Raw genomic sequence first — 19641 nt, 5'->3', positions numbered from 1 at the left:
TGTTGATTTATTTCGTTGTCTCTCTGCTTTTGATTTTTATGCCCAACAATTATTCTGTTTTTCTCCTTTTGGCAGTGGCAGAGAGAAATTGCAAAATAAAACTTAAAAACTCCCGGTTGAAGCATTAAGTAAAAAGGTTAAATGACTGAAAAACAGAAAAATCAGAACTGATCTTTAGAAAGTTGAGTTTGTGGTAATTGCCTAATTTACAATATAAGAGTGACTTAAGGGGCCAGAATCCTCATTAATTTGTATATCATTTAACTCAACTGATAAAAATACACAAAATTTATCCTTCATTTACAGTAGTGGAAGGCATTTACTTCCATAAGGCTGATTTCTCTAGCATGACTGAGAGGATCATGTTATCCTGTTAAGAGTCATATAGGGTGTAAGTCAGAGAAGAAGTTTGTCCCATAGTCATTATGTTGATGTAAGTTCCATTCCATAAATGTGTGACTGTGCAAATACTTTTGAAAATAAATCTGTATATCAGAGATGATTAAATGCTGGAGGAATATTTTGAAACCTAGTGTAAATCAGAGAATCATAATAAAGTAAGGCTAGGAGGGACCTCAGCAGGAACATCTAGTTCAAACCTCTGTTCAAGGCAAGATCATCCCTATACAAGTCCTTTTCTAACCTATTCCTAAAACCACACAAACAACCCTGTTGGACAACTACGAGGCATATTATCCCAGAACACCAACAATACCCTACTAATACTATCAGTGCCTACCCCTGAAGGATGTTAAAATCTATTGACTTCAGTGGAGTTGAACATAGGATTGTGATATATAAAGTCAAACTCTGGCATTATTACAGCAGTGCTTGTAGTGGAATCACACAGCAGTTAGACTCGAATCAATGCTTCTGTTCTTCACAAATAGTGAGTAGTTACAATTACCTCAGGCTATCCTCTCCCATTCACCTTTTCACAAATGCCCAAGTGAAGCTGTGTTTTCTTATACACGAGAAAGAAAAATATACTTTTTAATCTAGATGACTTTCATTTTCTATTAAAGGAACATAGCCCAAAAGAATTAATGTATAAAGTTGAGATAGAATGATCAAACAAGCGCAATGACAATTAAAAAGCATGAAGATTGATCAGCAATTGTCAAATGCAGCAATAGAAAACTGCAGCACAGTTTTTTATCTTGTTTTTTGTTTTTAATGAGCACCTCTACAGTCGCTGTACAGCAATGTTCCTACAGCGCCATGCTTTAGTACTTCAGAGCATGGTGCAGTATGGGTGGTTACTGTGCTGTGCATGCAGTGCATGGGCAGATTTCACCTCTTCATTGCTATAGTGGTGTTCTATACCGGTGAAGCATGTCACTATGGCAACATAGCTGGCAATCACATGTAGACTTGTGTGATCAATATGTCACCATAGCATGCCATACAGTGACATACTGCATTGCTGTATCACCATGGGGTGACATATAGACATGCCCAATATATACTTTTCTAGAAACTGGGATATAGTGTAATAGTATTACACATCCCATTCCCGTTTTCAGAATGTGATAGTTCCTTTCCTCTGCTTATCTTTCCCCCATTTTTCAAGCTACAGTATATAAAACTTTGGACCAGTTCCTCACCTGGCATAAATCAACTTAGCTCAATGGAGTTAATAAGCTATGCCAATTTACACCATCAGAAGTTCTAGCATATAGGCATGGTAGGTTATGTGACATAATTGCTTAAATTCTTTGGCCTCATATTTATGCTTCTCTGGAAGGTTAATTCAGGAAAAATTGCATGGATTGCTCAGAAGAAAACCATTTACACTTTCATGAGTTAAGGGAATTAAATATAATAAGAGTGAGATTATTTGTGCTTCAATAAAAATCTTACAAGATAGTTTATACTTGGTTTGCACTCTCAGCCAAAGGTATTATAATTAATGATTATTTTTTTCCATTGCCATTATAAGCAAATTGTAAAGACTTGCCAAATTAACAGAATACATATCTGGGATATTATTCAGTGTAACAATACTAACAAGTAATGAGCTACATTTGCATTTTTTTCATTAGCTACAGTTCTTGTATTTCTTTGGTGATGTCTTCATTATTCTTAAAGTATAAAGGCCAACTAGCACTATAGTATTTATGGATTTTTAAAGGCCCCAATATTTTTACACAATTATTTAAAAAACAGAAAGATTTGAGCCCAGTTAGTGCTGCTTTGTAGCTCACAGGAATGGCAACCAAATGGAAGATTTTAGTCGACTGACTGAAATGTGGTCACAATCTGAAATAGAAACCTGTAACCAAACATGAACAACATATAGTGGAGGTTTAAAGTTGAAGTCCTTTATTTAGGTCCACTTCCTGTAGGTGCCTCAGACAGTTTGTAGTTGTCCATTTCTAGATTCTATTTGGACAGGTCTGGCATACCCGAATAATAACCATGTTTTTAATTCTTTTACATTCTTTAGTTCTTCCCTCCTGCTCAGCTCTCACAAACTGCAGCCGTTTCCAGGTCCTTGATGCCACAAAGTTTCAGTTGATAATTCCCTGAGCCCATGTCTACCAGAACTGCTCCCTACAATGATTTACAAAAACAGGGGTTGATTTCTAGGAAGTGTGGACAACATCTCTCCTCTGGAAACTCTGATGAATTGATTGGGGATTAGTAGATTTTATGTGCTGGTTCCTTTTTTCTACAAATTTAGGAAATATGCAAGAGCTGAGGGGCTGAGACATGTGACAGAGGGCGAGATGATGTTCTACTTTGTGTGCTCTCCTGTTCAAAGGTGTAAGTGGCAGCATAGCACCCCTCTTTGCCACTGTCATGCATGTCAAGTGGCCAAAAAAAACCTACTCGTGTCTGGTGGCAAATAAAGGAGGACACATCCCTCTAATAGTGGTGAACCTCCAGTTGGCTGCTCCTGCATACATGCTGTCACTGTATCTTTGCCCTTCCTGTTGCCAGAACTGGAGTCAGATCCAGAGCAGGGAAGGTTTGTGGTGTTGGAGAAGTGGGGACAGGAGGGTAAAGCCCCTCTCCCTTCAGCTCCATTTTAGCACTTCTCCCTTAGGCCATTTGTACACGTGACGGGGGGTTAGTCCCCTAAATTGAAATAGTGGGTTTTTAATTGTGATGATTAAAACCCTGCCATTTCAATGTTAGGGCTTCCATCACTGTTACAGAGAGGAGTCAGTCCTTCCTCCCCCAGCATCACTCTGTCTGAGCAAAGACTTAGGTACTTGTTCATGACCACCGTGTGCTTCCTGGCTTCACCTTTTGGATCTCTGCTTTTGAATCTTGGCCCCTGGCATGTGCTGACTCCAGCTTTCACTCCTGATTCCAGTTCCAATTCCTGGCATATCCCGACTCCAGTTTTGTCTCCTGATTCTAGTTCTGCTATCTGGCATCTCTAGATCCCCAGATCCCTGAAAATCCAGCCCTAGGCTTCACCTCTATGTCAGGTGACTGTTCCTGGTTACTCGTGGCTCAGTTTTTAATATCTCATCCTTTCATATTTCAGTCATGGATTTCTGAGTGGGTAATCAGGTTTTAAACCCCTCATGCCTCTTTAGCCAAAGGATCTTATTATTCTATCTGATAGGTAAGGTTCTTTGGAAGAGGGACTGCTCCTTTTCACAGTCCTGAGGAAAGGACATTCTCTGTTTGAGTGAACAATGGGCTCTCCTCTGCCCATTAAACAGAAGAATGAAGACGAGACATCACTCTGATAAGCAGATTTGCTATCAAATTTCTAGTTAGGGTATTGATTCCGCCCTGCCCCCACACTTCAGCTCATCACCTCTAAAAATACATCAGTAAGTAGGAAAGTTGTTTTTTGTGCTGTGTGGACAATGCTATAAGTTAAGAATTGGTGTGTTCCTACCCTATGTTTTCCTGGATGATGTGCCTCATACATGTATTCTTGCAATGCTGAGCGTAGAGTTTTCCACGTACCTGGATAATGCCTGGGCTGGAATAAGACATTTTATAGCTTCATATGTATATTCTTAAACAATTTGGATTTCCATTAGTCCCACAACATAGCAGTCATGTACCAGTCTGCTCCTGGGAAACGTTATGCGCTACCTAACATTGGTGTTGATGGGTACCCATTGCCTCTGGTGGATAAGTTCATCTAGTTAGGAAACACCATGTTGCATGTTGATGAAATAAATCAGTGTCTGGAAGTCTGTAAAAGGACATTGAATTGTCAACTAAACTTAAGGTCAATAAGACAGTTAGACTATCTTTACTTTGAGTGTGGGGGAATTGGACCAGTTATAGTTGACACATTAGGAAACTCAGTCACATGCAAGTTACTTTAGACAAATCATGACATTTACTGGTGGCATAAGGTATCAGACATGTAGGACCTAAACATAGTAACTATGTCAGGGATAGAGATAATTATAGCAAAGGTGCAGCTTGCATGGGTTGGGTACTTTATGCAAATGCCCAGTGTCCAGTTATCCAAGGAGGCATTCCATGGCAAAATGAAGCTTTATAACTGGATTGTTGTGTTGGTCAGCTAACAAAGAACAAAGACTGTTTTAAGTTTAACTTAAAAAAACAAGGAATTTCCACTGACCTATCTGAGCATATGTGAGACAAACAAAAGAGGTGATAGCTTACTTTTGATGGTTTAATTACATTTGAAGCAACACATCTCTATCTAGCTGTGGAAAGAAAAAATAACTTTTAGTTCAATATGATTTCTCTAGTTTCCTATTTGTTGTGCTGTGTGTGGGAAAAACATTCCTCTTGAAAATTGGACTATATAGGCACGAGAGAACTCACAAACAAAGACATGGCAGAGGTGAAATTGTTATCATCGATAACAGTGGACAGCCAACATGCTAGTTCTCTATCAGTAGAGGTTGTCTCTAGTCCAGAAAGATCCTCCTTTGGACAACTGTGTTTGCTTTCTACCTACAATCTATCAGTGGCATGTTGCAAAGTATCTACTGAAATTGAAGACCTGTATATAATAAATAATAATGTAGTGAGCAACCAATTTTAATATATTTGCATTACAGTGGTTTCATAGGTAGCTTAAATATCAGGACAAGTATCTGGCTATAAGGAAATATTAGATATGCACTTTATAAAAATAATGACTATGACATGATGGACTAGCTAAAAGTTTTAATATTGACTTAAGTGTAATAGAGGACACTAACTGCTGACTGAAATGAGATGAGATTAATATTGATAGCAAGAAATAAACCTGTTGTGACAGAAAGATGCCCAGAATTTAGCTCACTCTTAAATTAACCTTGTTTTATTATTCTTTTGATTGAATTCAAGTGAATATGCCCCTTTATATAGAAAAAACTCTGTATTCTGCTGTTTAGCATTTGCAATTTATTTCCACTTGTTTTGGAAGGCTGGCAATGAATAAAGTAATTGTAGGATTTCTATCTGGTCTCAATAATATGCTTTGGACCCAGGAATAAAGAGTGTAGTGGATAAATAAGCTGCGACAGAATTTCCTTGGCAAAGCTGACAGCTTAAAGAGATAAGCTGGTACAATTAAAGCACACATAGATAAGATTTTATATTATAAGGTAATATCAGAGCACGTTCCAAGATTTTCAAATTTGTACTTAAGGATAAAAAGATACAAAATGGCATGTAACTGAGGGACCTGAAATAATTCAGGGAGACTGTTCCTTCCACCTGAACATAGCAACTTGTAGTGTAGTCAGAACTAGAGAAACAGCTCCCAAACACAAAACATAATGGTAATGTCTTATTTGTTTGCATGTCATAGTAGTTCATTTGTGTGATTTGATGCAAGATATAATGCTGAAATTTCATTTCTGTCATTTCTCATCATTTTATGCATTTAAAAATTTACTCAATACATGGGGAGATAGATTTCATAGACATTAGGGCTGGAAGAGACCTCTGAATTGAGTCCAGCCCCCTGCCCCAAGGGCAGGAAGTCAGCTGGGGTCAAAGGATCCCAGAAGATAAGCATCCAAATGCTTCTTGAAGGAGTCCTGAGTAGGTGCTTGCACCACCTCTGGAGGGAGTTTATTTCAGACCTTGGGGACTCGGACACTACAGAAGTTTTTCCTTATGTCCAGCCTAAAATAGTCTTGAAGGAGTCTGTGACCATTGGATCTTGTCATCCCTTGGGGCACTCTGGTGAGCAGGCATTCCCCCAGATCCTGATGCACACCCCTAATGTACTTATAGGCTGCCACCAGACCACCTCTGAGCCTGTGGTTTTCCAGGCTGAAGAGTCCCATGGCTCTCAGCCTCTCTTCATAAGGCCTATTCGCTTGTCCTCTGATCATGCACATAACTCTCATCTGGACTCTCTCAAGCTTCTCCACATCCTTCCTGAATTGTGGAGCCCAGAATTGGATGCAGTACTCCAGCTGTGGCCTCACCAAGGCCGAGTGCAGTGGGAGGATGACATCTTGAGATTTACTTGAGAAGTATCTATGGATGCAAGTCAGAGTTTGGTTTGCTTTATCAGCTGCAACATCACATTGGTGGCTCATGTTCATCTTGTAGTCAGTCATGACCCCCAAGTCTCTTTTGGCCATGGTGCTAGCAAGAATAGCAGTGCTGAGATTATAAGCATGCTGCGGGTGGGGGGGGGGTCCCAAAGTGCAGTACCTTGTGTTTGTCAGTATTGAATGTCATCAGATTTGTACCTGCCCACTTTTTGAGTCTATTCAAGTCAGCCTGGATCACTAGCCTATTCATAGGTGTGGACACTTTTCCCCAAAGTTTAGAGTAATCAGAAGACTTGGCCAGTCCACTTCTGACACAAGTATCCACTTAATTGATAAAGGCATTAAAGAGAACAGGTCCAAGGATAGAGACTTGGGGGACACCACTAGTCACAGAGCACCACGATGATTCACTTCCATCAACCACCACTCTCTGAGTCCGGTCTCAGAGGCAATTCTTCAGCCATAGGACTGTGAAGTAGCCGAGACCACAGTTGGCCAATTTTTCCATGAGGAGATCATGGGACACCAAATCAAAGTCTTTTTTAAAATTCAGATATATGATGTCAATCTCTTCTCCCTTGTCCAGGTGATATGTCACCTGGTCATAGAAGGACACGAGATTGGTCAGGCAAGACCTACTTGCAACAAACCCATGCTGGCTGTCCCTCAGGATGTTGCCATCAACCAACTTGTCAAGAATGGTCTCTTTGATAATTTGTTCTAGAATCTTTCCAGGGATTGAGGTCAAGCTGATGGGCCTGTAGTTCCCAGGATCTACTTTCTTCCCTTTCTTGAAGATGGGTACCACATTGGCCTTCCTCCAATCTTCAGGTACTTCACCTGAGCACCAGGAGTTTTCAAATATTTTTGCCAGTGGCTAGGCTATGACTCCTGCCAGCTCCCTAAGTACTCTGGGGTGCAATTTGTCCGGATCCACTGACTTGAAGGTGTCCAGCCTCTCAAGGTGTTCCTTTACAAGGTCTACACTGATGCTTTGTTTCAATTCACCCTCACCCTGGCCTCCCGCATCATGCTAGGCAGGGCAGTCCCTTTGGGACATAAAAGTATACTGGCACACACAGTGCTATTCATTGTTTAATTTGTATTCTGTTTCTACTAAGGTCCAGCATTTTTCTTTGAAACTAGCTGCTGTTAAATGTCCTTGTTTTATATAATTTTTTAGATATTTGATGCATGTGTGCTATCCTTAAGGGCCATGTAGGTTTTTGTTAATTAGTGGGCCCAAGTAGCACAACACTGAACTTCTGTATGTTAAATGAAAGCAAAATCATCTGGGAGTCCCTATCACACCAGTGAAGACAGGCATTGATTTCCTTTTCTGTAAGGGTGAGATGTGGACATCCGACAGGATGGAAACTGTAGGGGACCCCAAAGGATGGGAGTATGAAGGAATGGGCAGGATGCACAATTTTAGAGATCAGTCTCTAATTGTGCCATACTTGCTAGTATAGGGGATCATGATCCCAGGCTCCCTCTGCACCAGCAAAGGTGCCTGACAATCATCTGATTGTTGGCTGGCTTTTGAGACCCATTGTGCTGGTTTAAGTCCCAGAACCTGCTGCCACCAATCAGCTGATCAACATCAGCATTGAGACTGCACTGGGATTCAAATGGGTCCATTCCAGCCCCAGTTCTGTCCACCTGGCTGCATATTCATTAACTGGTTAATCACATCTTAAGTCTAATGTCTGCCAAAGGCCTTAGAGGAAAATCAAGACATTTTGAAAAAAATGAGGTACAGAATTTCCTGGAGCTGCAGTTTTTGGGGCAGATTCTCCTTCATCTTTGTTCTTAATATCTCAGCCACAATTAGCAACCTCCTGAGCTAATTTCTAGCAAATAAGGATAATTCCACCTTAGACAGTTTAACCAATGTATTGGGTCCATATTGGGATTTTTCAACATTTCACCCCTATTTTCCTCCTCAGAGAAAATACATTTTATTGTGGAAAAGGTAAAATAAAATACTATTCCATTTAATATTTGACTTTTCTTGTATCCTTTATATAATATCCCAGAGCAACAATACAGCCCAATAATTTGTTGTAAAGCTGTGTCTATATTTTGGGACTTCCAATGAAGCCTCTAGTGTGATACTAGCAATTTGTAGTGTTTTAGTAACATCCAGCATTGGTATTTTGGGTATTTAAATTGATTTTTTCCATGTTTTGGCATGTGAATATCCAGAATGAGCCCCTTGATTCAACTGTAAAGATTGCACAGAAGAGGATTTGAACTCAGACATCTGTGTCAGCATGTGTTGAAATTCTCTCACACTGTGACGGGAAACTGCTGTACATTATGCAGTGAAGAATGTTTTCATTTTCTTGTGGAGTATATAAATTGTACACTTAACAATACAGTAATAACAGCTTTATTTGAAATTGTTCATTCATAAATGCAAATCTGTTTGAAATCAATGCTCAGATGTGTAGCAACTCTATGCCAATCACAGGGTTTTGGTGTGGACAGGGTTTTATGGCACTCAGTGATAGGAGCCAACCAGCTTATTTCCCATAGAAGATCGCCATAAAAAATAAATAGACATGTAGCAGATGCAGGGAACAGATTACAGAATAAAACTGTACATTGGCCATCTTTATGAAAACTGAATCTGGGCCCAAGCTGCTACATTCTGATGTGATGCTAAATTGTTAATGCCCCAGAGTCTGGGGTGTTTACTTGATTAAAATTTGGATTGTGTAGGTGGGTTTAATGTATTTTTAAATTCAAGTACTTTGGACCAAATACGTCTGAGCTGCAGCTTGAGGATTTCTTGGCTAAGTTCAGGAAGTATGGGAAAAAGGAAATGAAGGTAATTTTAAGTCCCTTTTTTGCTCCCTGATCCTGGGATTATCTTAGAGCTGGTCTGGAACTTGGCACAGAACAGAACAGGTCAGGAGGACATGTCTATGTCCTCTGTCACCAGACATGATGGAGATATTTGCAGAAGCTGCAAAGATGCATCAGAGAAACAAAGGTCATGAACCCTAACATCATTACTGGCAATAAAGGCAAGAGATGATGAAAATCATTTACCCCATTAACTATTAACTGAAGACTTGAACTGATGGAGTCTCAAGAGACTTAAAAGTCATAAGCCATTTATACATGAAGCCCACAAGCTCCTGGAAGACATTGGGGACGCTGAACCAAACCTGTGGGCAGCAATGGAGTGGGCCAACCACTGGGAAAGGTCAGACCTATTCTTACAGTGTTTTATACCAACATCAAATGAGTCCCTGATTTGACGATCTTGACACAAGCATGGGCCAGGGTGAACTGACTGAGATCTGGATATGAATGCTTCAAAGCAACACTTCACAAGATGAACATCTTGGATGGCCCCCTGCATGAATGTGGTGCCAACAAACAGCACAGCACTTAGTTGAAACCTGCAATCTTTACAAATACACAGATGGAATCTGCACATTAAGTGATAATACCAGACAGTGGCCAAAGATTTGGAAGTCGATATCTGCTGCCATGCAAAAGAGAGAGAAGTCACAGTGGGTGTGTCTACATGAGATGCTAAAAGTGCAGTAGACAAATTCTACTGTGCATTAGTATGTCACGGCAAAATCTGTGCTAATGCACTAATGCAGAGTAGAATTAATCTCTTCTTGAACTCCCCTCTCCCTGGGGTCATGGTCCCTTAGGGCCTGACTGACAAGCCTTCTGAGCTTGTCAAAGTTGGCTTTCCTGAAGTCAAGGACTTCTGTGTTGCTGACTGACTTGCCAGTTTTATGGCAGATGGTGAAGATGATCAGCTCATGGTTGCTGTCACCCAGCTTCCCATCGATCACTTGGTCATTGCTTAGGTCATCCCCAGTAGCCAGTACCAGGTCGAGCAGTGCTTTACCTCTCATTGGCCTGTAGACTTCTTGAGTCGAGTAGAGGTCATCCATGCAGGATAGGAAGCTTTGCAACCACTCGGATTTTGCTGAGTGATCCTTCCACGAAATGTCCAGGTAATTGAAGTCACCCAGGACAACCATGGTCCTGGAGCATGCGGCCTCAGCCAGTTCCCAGGCAAACTTCTGGTCAAGCTCTTGACTTTGGGTGGGAGGTGTGTAGTAGACTCCCACCATTGTGTCCCCTGTACCGTGTTCCCCACAGATTTTAACCCAGTCACCAACATCAGCTTGCAGCTTTTCTTAACATAGCAGCTTGCCCCTCCCAGCCATTGGTGTCAATGCCTCCATGCTTGAGGGTGACCTTGAGTGTGTCTTTGTACTGTTTCCTTTGCCCACACTTTAAGCATTGGCCAGTAGAGAGCTGGGAAAAGAGAATCTGGTGAGGGAGGCAGTTCTTGGATATCTGGAGGCAGTGGCCCGTCCACTGAATTTGATTTCTCAAGAGCAAGGTTTTGATGTTGGTAGATGCAGTTTAATGGAGGACACTTGTGCTGGTCCACCTCCCATTTGATCCCCAGGATTTGACACAAGCACCACTGGTGAAAGCTCTTGAGGGTCTTAATGTGCCATTGGTAGATGGTCCAGGTTTCACTGCAGTAGGGGAGGGTTTTCAGCATGATCCTGAGGAAAGAAGATCAGATGAGTAAAGACCCTGGACTTCAGAAAAGCAGACTCTGATTCAGGGACCTCATGGGCAGGATCGCCTGGAGGTCAGTCTGAGGGGGAAATGAGTCTAGGAGAGCTGGTTGCACTTTTAAAGAAACCTTACTAAGGGCACAGAAAACCATCCTGAAGTGCACTAGGACTAGCAAGTATGGAAGAAAACCAGTTTGGCTTAGTAGGAAACTCTTTGGTGACCTAAAACACAAAAAGAAACTTACAAGAAGTGGAAACTTGGACACAAGTCTAGGAAGGAGTATAAGAGTACTGCTTGGGCATGCAGGAATAAAATCAGGATGGCCAAAGTACAACTGGAGTTGCAGCTAGCAAGCAACATGAAATGTAATAAAAAGGACTTCTACAAGTATGTCAGCAACAAAAGGAAGATCAGGGAAAGTGTGGGTCCCTTACCGAATGGAGAAGGCTACAGAACTCAATGCCTTTTTTTACCTTTGTTTTCATAGGCAAGGTCAGCTACCAGACTACTGCACCTGGCAGCACAGTTTGGGGAGGAGATGAGCAGCTGAGAGTGGTGAAAGAACAGGTTAGGGACTTTTTAGAAAAGCTGGACTTTTACAAGTCCATGGGGCCAGATGCGATGAACCTGAGGGTGTTGAGGGAGTTGGCTAATGTGATTGCAGAGCTGTTGGCCATTATCTTTGAAAGCTCCTGGCAATCATGAGAGGTCCTGGATGATTGGAAAAGGCAAGGATAGTACCCACCTTGAAGAAAGGGAAGAAGGAGAATCTGAGGACCTCCAGGCCACTCAGTCTCACCTCAATCCCTTGAAAAGTCATGGATCAGGTCCTCAAGGAATCCATTTCTAAGCATTTGGAAGAGAAGAAGTTTATTAGGAATAGTCAACATGGATCCACCAAGGGCAAGTCATGCCTGAATAACCTGATTGCCTTCTATGACAAGATGATTGGCTCTGTGGGTGTGGGGAGAACAGTGGATGTGACATATCTTGACTTTAACAAGGCTATTGATATGGTCTCCCACAACATTGTTGCAAGAAAGCTAAGGAAGTATGGGTTGGTTGAATGGATTGTAAATCCATCAGAGATCAGAGAAAACTGGCTGGATCATTGGGCTTAAAGGCTAGTAGTCAATGGCTCAATGTCTAGTTGGCAGCCAGTATCAAGGGGTCAGTCCTGGGACTTGTTTTGTTCAATATCTTTATCAACGACCTGAAAGATGGGATGGTGTACACCCTCAGCAAGTTTACAGGTGACACCAAGATGGGGGGAGTAGTAGATATGCTGGAGGGTAGGGTTACAATTCAGAGAGACCTTGACAAATTGGAGATTGGACCAAAATAAATCTCATGAGGTTCAATAAGGACAAGTACAAAGTCATAAACTTGGCATGGAACAATCCCATGCCCTGGTAGAGAATGAGGATCAACTGGCTAACCAATATCTCTGCAGAAAAGGACCCGGCGGTACAGTGGACAATAAGCAGAATATGAGCCAATGTATGTCCTTGTTGCAAAGAAAACTAATAGTATGCCAGGATGCATTAGTAGCTTAGTCAGTATTTCCTTAGCTGTTGCCAGCAGATTAAGGGAAGTGATTCTTCCCTTCTATTCTGCACAGGTGAAGCCACATCTGAATTCCAGTACTGAGTCCATACTGGAATACTGTGTCCAATTTTGGGCCCCCTGCTACAGTAAGGATGTGGACAAATTGGAGGGAGTCCAGTAGAGGACAAGGAAAATGATTAGGGGGTTGGGGCACATGAGTCATGAGGAGAGGTTGTGGAAATTGGGTTTAGTTAGTCTGAAGAATGCGACAGCTGAAAATATTGTCCGTGTGAATAAGGTGCTTGCTGAAGGCTCTATGAAGATTAGACCATGTGTTTTTTCTGTCATTTGTTTATATATTAAACTATATGTTGTTGCTAAGAGCCTAATTAAAGTCTAAGATGTAGTAAGGTCTTGTATGAAGTATGAAGCCTAGTTAATTTAGCAAAGCCTTATAGAAGTGATGGTAGGCCCTGTGGCATAGTTAAAATTAACCTTATCAGAAGAATGCAAGGCTTGTACTGCTATTGGTCAGTTCAAGGAGAGTTGAAGTAAAGAGAATCTGAATGGCTGGAAGTTATCAGCATAGCTCAGAAGTTATAAATTGGCTGGCACATCCAGAAATCATTTAGAAGGAAGATGTACCTCTGTGAAAGAAGTACTGATATAAGATTAGCTGCTGACCTGAATCAGTGGGCCCTTGGATCTCGAGGATCCCAAGAACTGAATACCAGGGTCCTTCCCAGTACCCCTCGGACAGCGCTGATGGGCAACACCTAACTTTGCTGAGCTTTGCAGAAGAGAAACTTGCCGTACATCAGAGGGGAAAAAATGGTCTCAAATTGCAGTAAGGGAAGTTGAGATTAAATATTAGGAAAAAATTTCTCATGAGGATGGTAGTAAAGCACTGGAACAGGCTCCCCCAAGAGGTTGTGGACACTCCATCCCTGGAGGTTTTTGGACCCAGCTAGTCAAAGCTTTGGCTGGGATGACATATTTGGGATGGTCCCGCTTTGAGCAGGAGGGTGGACTAGATGCGCTCCTGAGGTCACTTACACCCCTAGTTTTCTATGGTTCTATGATTTTTACTGTAATTTTCTGTTTAATATTAGTTAAGTTCCCTATTTAAAGATATTAAACTTTTTTCAGGAGGATGAGAAAGGGAGTTAGAAATTGTAAAATAGGAAAAGACAAATTAATATATACAGCAAAAAAATAATAAGCTGATCTGTTCCCTGCTATGATATTTCAAGTAAGTCTGTGGTATGAAGATATTAACAAGAACATCTTTGACACCAAGCTTTGTAATTATTATTTTTGGGCTATTATATGTTGTTTAAATATACAGTAGGCCAACACTAATAGGTGGAACTTTGACATGACCCCTTTTAATGGCTCCAAAGGGAATTTTTATGATGTATTATGTTAACTTGTAGTATTGTGAGATATTGTGATGTTAATATATATAAGGTAGAAATTCAGCTTGTAGCATTCCTGCAGACAAATAATGTAGCTGTTATTAGTGTGTATTATATTTATGCCTGCAGGCCATAAATCAGGAGCCATTGTGCTATCGCTGTACCAGAATAATGGAAGTAATGTCTCCAAACAAAGCAGATTGCAACCCAGGAGAAGGGAAGATCTGAACTTACAAGATGGTGAGTTGTCATATTGAAAACCAACATTTAAAAACATTCAGGGTTTTGCAGGGTCAGTGTTTAAATATACAATGAGGGATACTGGGTAGATAAAATAAAAAGACTGGGAAGAACCCAAGGGAGGAAGGAGAGGCTATCAAACATTGGTGACAGCAACACTTAATTAGAGATGGCTGAATGACTGGGAGACCCTAAGATCCAGTGATATTTGCACTTAGGTTTTTATTCTAACTTTAGATCTTGGACCCTGGTGCCCACAAGGGAGATTATTAATCTAAGGAATACGTTTTAAGTATGGAAATATTGTCATTCCTCCTTGGTTTGAATATTGAGTGAAAGCTCGGGAAGAGAAAGGGCAGAATGAAATGCATCAGTTGTGTTTTACTCACTACTTTATAAAGGCACTGGCACACTATTAACAGCAGCATGAATGCTTCTGTTGCTGCAGTAACAGCATAGTAAAGTGTTTTACCTACTCTTGTAACTGTATTCTAGAGTGGTTTTTAGCAAATACAGAGACATACAATACACTTGGTAACATATAGTAGATCAACACTTTGAACATCTTTAAGATACATTTGGATGCTTATCTTGCTGGGATCCTATGATCCCTGCTGACTCCTGCCCCTGGGGCAGGGAGCTGGACTCGGTGATCCTCTGGGGTCCTTTCCAGCCCAAGTGTCTATGAAATCTATAAAACACATAGTTGATTTCCATAGTTACTGTAATATAGCACAGTGTAGTGTGGCATTATAAAGTAATATTTAACTGTTCAAGGCTTAAACGGCAAATTATGTGTCTTAAAATGTTAATTATTCTATGACTGAAGAGAAAATATGTCTAAGAAATAAATGATAATTTTAGAGGGGACTTGTTTTTAGAGCTTAAAACAATGCTGTGCCAATGGAGAGTGATAGGAAATTTTAGGAAAGAGTTTTTACAAAAAATAGAGATGACCTATTTAGCTATGCATTTCTAATGCAGCCATCATCACCATGCTATCTGTCTGCTGTCTGTACCAGACATTAATTGAACTTGTAATTTTAAAATAGAGCTGTTCCAAACACATCCTGTGAAGTATCTTTTACTCGTTCGGGGTGTATCTTGAATCCTAGTATTTTTCTTTTTTTGTTGTGAACTCTGGCACAAACTCTACAATTTATCTTTCAAAACAATTGAAGATCTGTCTGTCTGATCTGAAATATCTTAATGTGGCTATAGCATTGCTCTTGTGCTATAGCATGGGAATACTTTAACTTGAGTTTCTTGGGACATTCCCCAAAGCTGGATGCTATACAAATAAATGTCAGAAAAGCTGCTAGAGCTATTTCAGCAGAACCATACTGTGACTATTCTGGCAATTGATTCCTTTGATTTCAGAAGTATCTGTATTCATTCTTGTCTTTATATAAAAGCTCGTAAATGACAGTGTTTCTTCAGAAAAGACACTTCAAGATAAAGCAGTGATTGGCAACCCTTTAGAAAAGAAAATAACCCCTCCTTACTAACAAACAAAAAAATTGAAGCTTTGCTTTAGCTAATCCAGAATTTTTTCATTAGGAAGCAGAGTGGAAATATCTGAAAAGAAGGTGTCTTTAAGGGGGTTTAAGTTCAAGTATTGTTTCCCACAAAACAGCAATAATAGAAAATGTCACTACATCTCCCATTTTAGTTCAGCCTGCATCAGGAAAGGCAGAGAGGAGTGTGAACATTTGAAGTAATCAGAGTTTCTTCTTTTTCTTTTTTTACTTACAGTTTTTGTATGTGTGAATTAGATCTCCTGAAGTTTCCAGATTGACAACCATGCTGTTGCCAATTCTGTGCATGATCTGTGGATAGAGAACTCCAGCCTCCAGGGCTGTCAACTTAACACTTTTCATAGAAACTGAATTCACACTTTATTTAAAGTGCCCTGCTGTACATAAATCTAAAATACACTTTACTTTTATAGACTCTAATGGGCCAAGCCATCAATCATCTCAAAAGTTCTCAATCTAAGGAGCTGAGAATATAAGTTAAGAGTTCACAAGCCTCTTCCCTTATTGCTAAGTGGAAGGAGAGCCTTGGCTACACTGAGGCATGGTGGCAGCATGTTTCAAAGGGAAGGAAGAGAATTGAAAACAATTTTGTGTGTTAAATTATTACAATTAAGTATTAAAAAAATCCTTTCTCTTAAGTCCCTATTGTCTCTTGAGATACAATCAAAATACAAATTAAGATACAGACAACTCTTAGTTAATACTTTTCACAAAAGAAAAGTAGTAAAAAAAAATCAAAATTCACCTCCTCTCCTGTGGCAAAACCCTAATTCCACCACCAAACAAAAATCCAGAACTGTGTATAGTATTCCAGTTGAAATCAATGGAAGTTCGGCTTGAGGAAAGGATGTATTGATTTGGGGGTAAACAATGTTCTAAGCACATACCGTTAGGAGGTCATTTCTGCCAGCTCAGTGGGATGAGCTATAGGGGAAGATGCTATTCAGTGTCAAGTGTATCAGAATAGGGTCCAGACCTTTGACAGTCAGAGAAGTCATGGTTTTCAAAGTATTATGGATTTTACTTGCCAAATCCATCTCGCAAATAATAGTCATTGTGCTTTCCTTTTCTGCTCAGTGTTTCAAACATTGATTTCATTACTTGAATGTCCATTAAGGACTTTAAGCTGCTTGTTTTAATGGTCTGCAATAGGACAAATCCAGTAGATATGTTGAAATATCATTAGAGACACAAATTAAAATCAAAACAAGAACATTTGTAGTAGGTTGTCACTTTGAGTGAGTGGAATGACAGCCCCAGTTTGAATTTCTTTGCTATTGTCAGTTCTCGTTAGACCCCAAACATTAAATTAATGTACTGTGAAGTTACTTTTTGTAATTGTATTGCTTGAATAAAACAGATACCAGGAAAGTCAACATGAATAGAGAGCCAGGTATCATTTTTGAGTGAAATTTGGTCATAAAAATGAATGAATAAAGACTTAATCTAATGTTCATCACTGAAGGCAGTGGATCAGGCCCTAAGGAACTTGTCTTAGTTTAGCACTGGATAGGAAGAAAACATGTACACTTTTACATATCCCCCCTTACCTGCAGCAAGAAACCATTTTGCTTCCGCAGCAGCAGTTTTTCCTTGAAAAGAGGCTGATCAGTATGACAACATTTGCACCATTTTTTGAAGAACAGAAGAAACATATTTTAAAGATGTACCAGTACATGCACCTGTAAAATCAAGACTGCAATATGAACATATTAAATATTTATGTAGCAATTTGCTATCACAGTTCCATAAGAATATTCAGTTATAAGACTTCTGGTACTATTTATAAAAGAGTTACTAAAAAGCTTAAAACTATGATCTTTGGAATTAGGTTGTTTCCTCTGTAACTTCTGTGGGAATCAGTAAATAGTAAAAGTTATTTATCTGAATTCATAGCAGTTTCAGCTTGAAGAAATGTATATTTTTCTTTGTGATGCAGTTCTTTTAAGAAACTTAAAGGTGTCATCAGTGAAGTTGTTTTTTATGTCAAAATCTCTCTCTAGAAATTATTTTCAGAAGTACATGATGTCAAAATTTACCACCATATCAGAAATGCTACATATAAAATCAGTGCCTCTCTATCCATCTGCTCTTAGTAGTTCATCTTTGAATCTTTAGCTAGATCCTGATTTCTTTCTGCACTGAAATTAAGATTCTCCTCTCCCTTCTAGAAGTGTACATAAGGTCTGACCCTTTCTTACCCTTCTTCTTATCTCTCCCTTTCTTTAGGTTTTTCTATTTCATTTGTGTCCTAGAAAACATTTAGCCATTTGTTCCATATTTGCTTGCATGCTTGCAAACACTTTCATATTCTTGAACAATATATTTTTCAACTGGTGGTGTGAAAAATTCTTTTTTTTTTTTGCATTTGCTGGATAGTGAATATCATCCCTGAAACTCAATTACTCTACAAGCTCTCAGGCATTAAGGCATATCACACATTTTTTGTGTATAAATGTGCCTATTTTTCCAACATTGATGTAAAAATGACATCAGTACAACTACATTCTACAGCCATAAGGTAAAGCAATTAAACTATATTACATAAACCATCAATAACTTATGAGCAGTGTTGATTGACCAATGAAGGCACTTATTTAGAAATAATTATTTGATGGAAAAATGGCAAAACATGCTAAGAATATTATTCTACTGTCTAGTTTGTATAGAACAGTCATTTACATAAGAGAAATGATAATGTCTTATAGAGGTGGACCATGAAGTTTTATAGCTGGCTATGAAAAAAATTTCAGAAATTGCAAAACTGTGCTCAGCCAACGGAGATGGGATGATCTGAAATATAAGAAAGTAATTTTGAATCTGTGGAATAATTTAAGATTATGAATTGTATAAATGGTCAGTAAAACATGACTGATAGAGAATAACTCTGACAAAGAAACTTTTAACAGTCATCTGAGAGCCATGGTAAATATTAAGGTAACATGAATAACATGTTTTCATCTCCGTAGTTAAAAACATGGCTTTGTGATCATGTCCTTGTATTGAGAAGTGTCCTGCTGTTGTCTCTTTGATAGTGTTAAGTACTAACTAAACACTTCCAGTTCACTTATGGGTTCACTGCCAAGCATGCACCCCCCCCACCCCAGCTCCTGTAGGATGCTCCATCTGCCCCAGCATCATAGAGTTCATGAGCGGTACCTGATATCTCAAGGTACGTAGAAAAAACATTTAAAGCTGTGTCTATGGCCAAATCACTGATTCTCTGAATCAGCATCAAATCTTCAGATTCTGATTCAGCCAAATCGAATTGGGGACAGTGATCCAAATCAACAAATCGAATCACTGTCCCCAGTTTGGGCCAAATCCAAATCCGAATCGAATACGTCCCATTTCACACACCTGTAATACCTAGGCTGTGAAAGGCCTGAGATAGGAAGCACTGATGTGAATGCCTTTTTGCACTACAGTGAGCTTGGTCTCCCAGCACAGCAGTAAGGCAGCTATCTTACATTCGTTTCTGAAAGTAGTGCTTGCAATGCAGGAAGGACATGCATCACTACATTATTCCTTAAGATGTTACTTTTAAAATATAGATTTGGCCTTCACTGGTTTGAGGTATCATAGTGCCATTGACTTCGGTGGAGTTGATGAACCAATGGCATTTTGTACCGGGTGAGGAGCTAGTCCCAGAAACTCTGATATGCCACTCTGTAGACTTTTGTGGTTACAGTCTGAGAAGGAAGAAGGCAGTGAATCTAGGGTCCAAAATACTACCTTATGTTATTGTAAAAGAATGTGTTGAATAAAGTCTTATTTTTTTGTTGGTCAGTTCTTAAATTCTTAAATTCTAAGGAAACAACCCCTCTAAGTTTTTGCAAATGCATACAGAATTTACTACCTGTTCTA

This window comes from Crocodylus siamensis, chromosome 4 (assembly GCF_052110815.1).
Source record: "Crocodylus siamensis isolate JL-2025a chromosome 4, ASM5211081v1, whole genome shotgun sequence".
In the NCBI taxonomy this organism is placed as follows: Eukaryota; Metazoa; Chordata; order Crocodylia; family Crocodylidae; genus Crocodylus; species Crocodylus siamensis.
Note: the sequence above shows the minus strand (reverse complement) of the source record.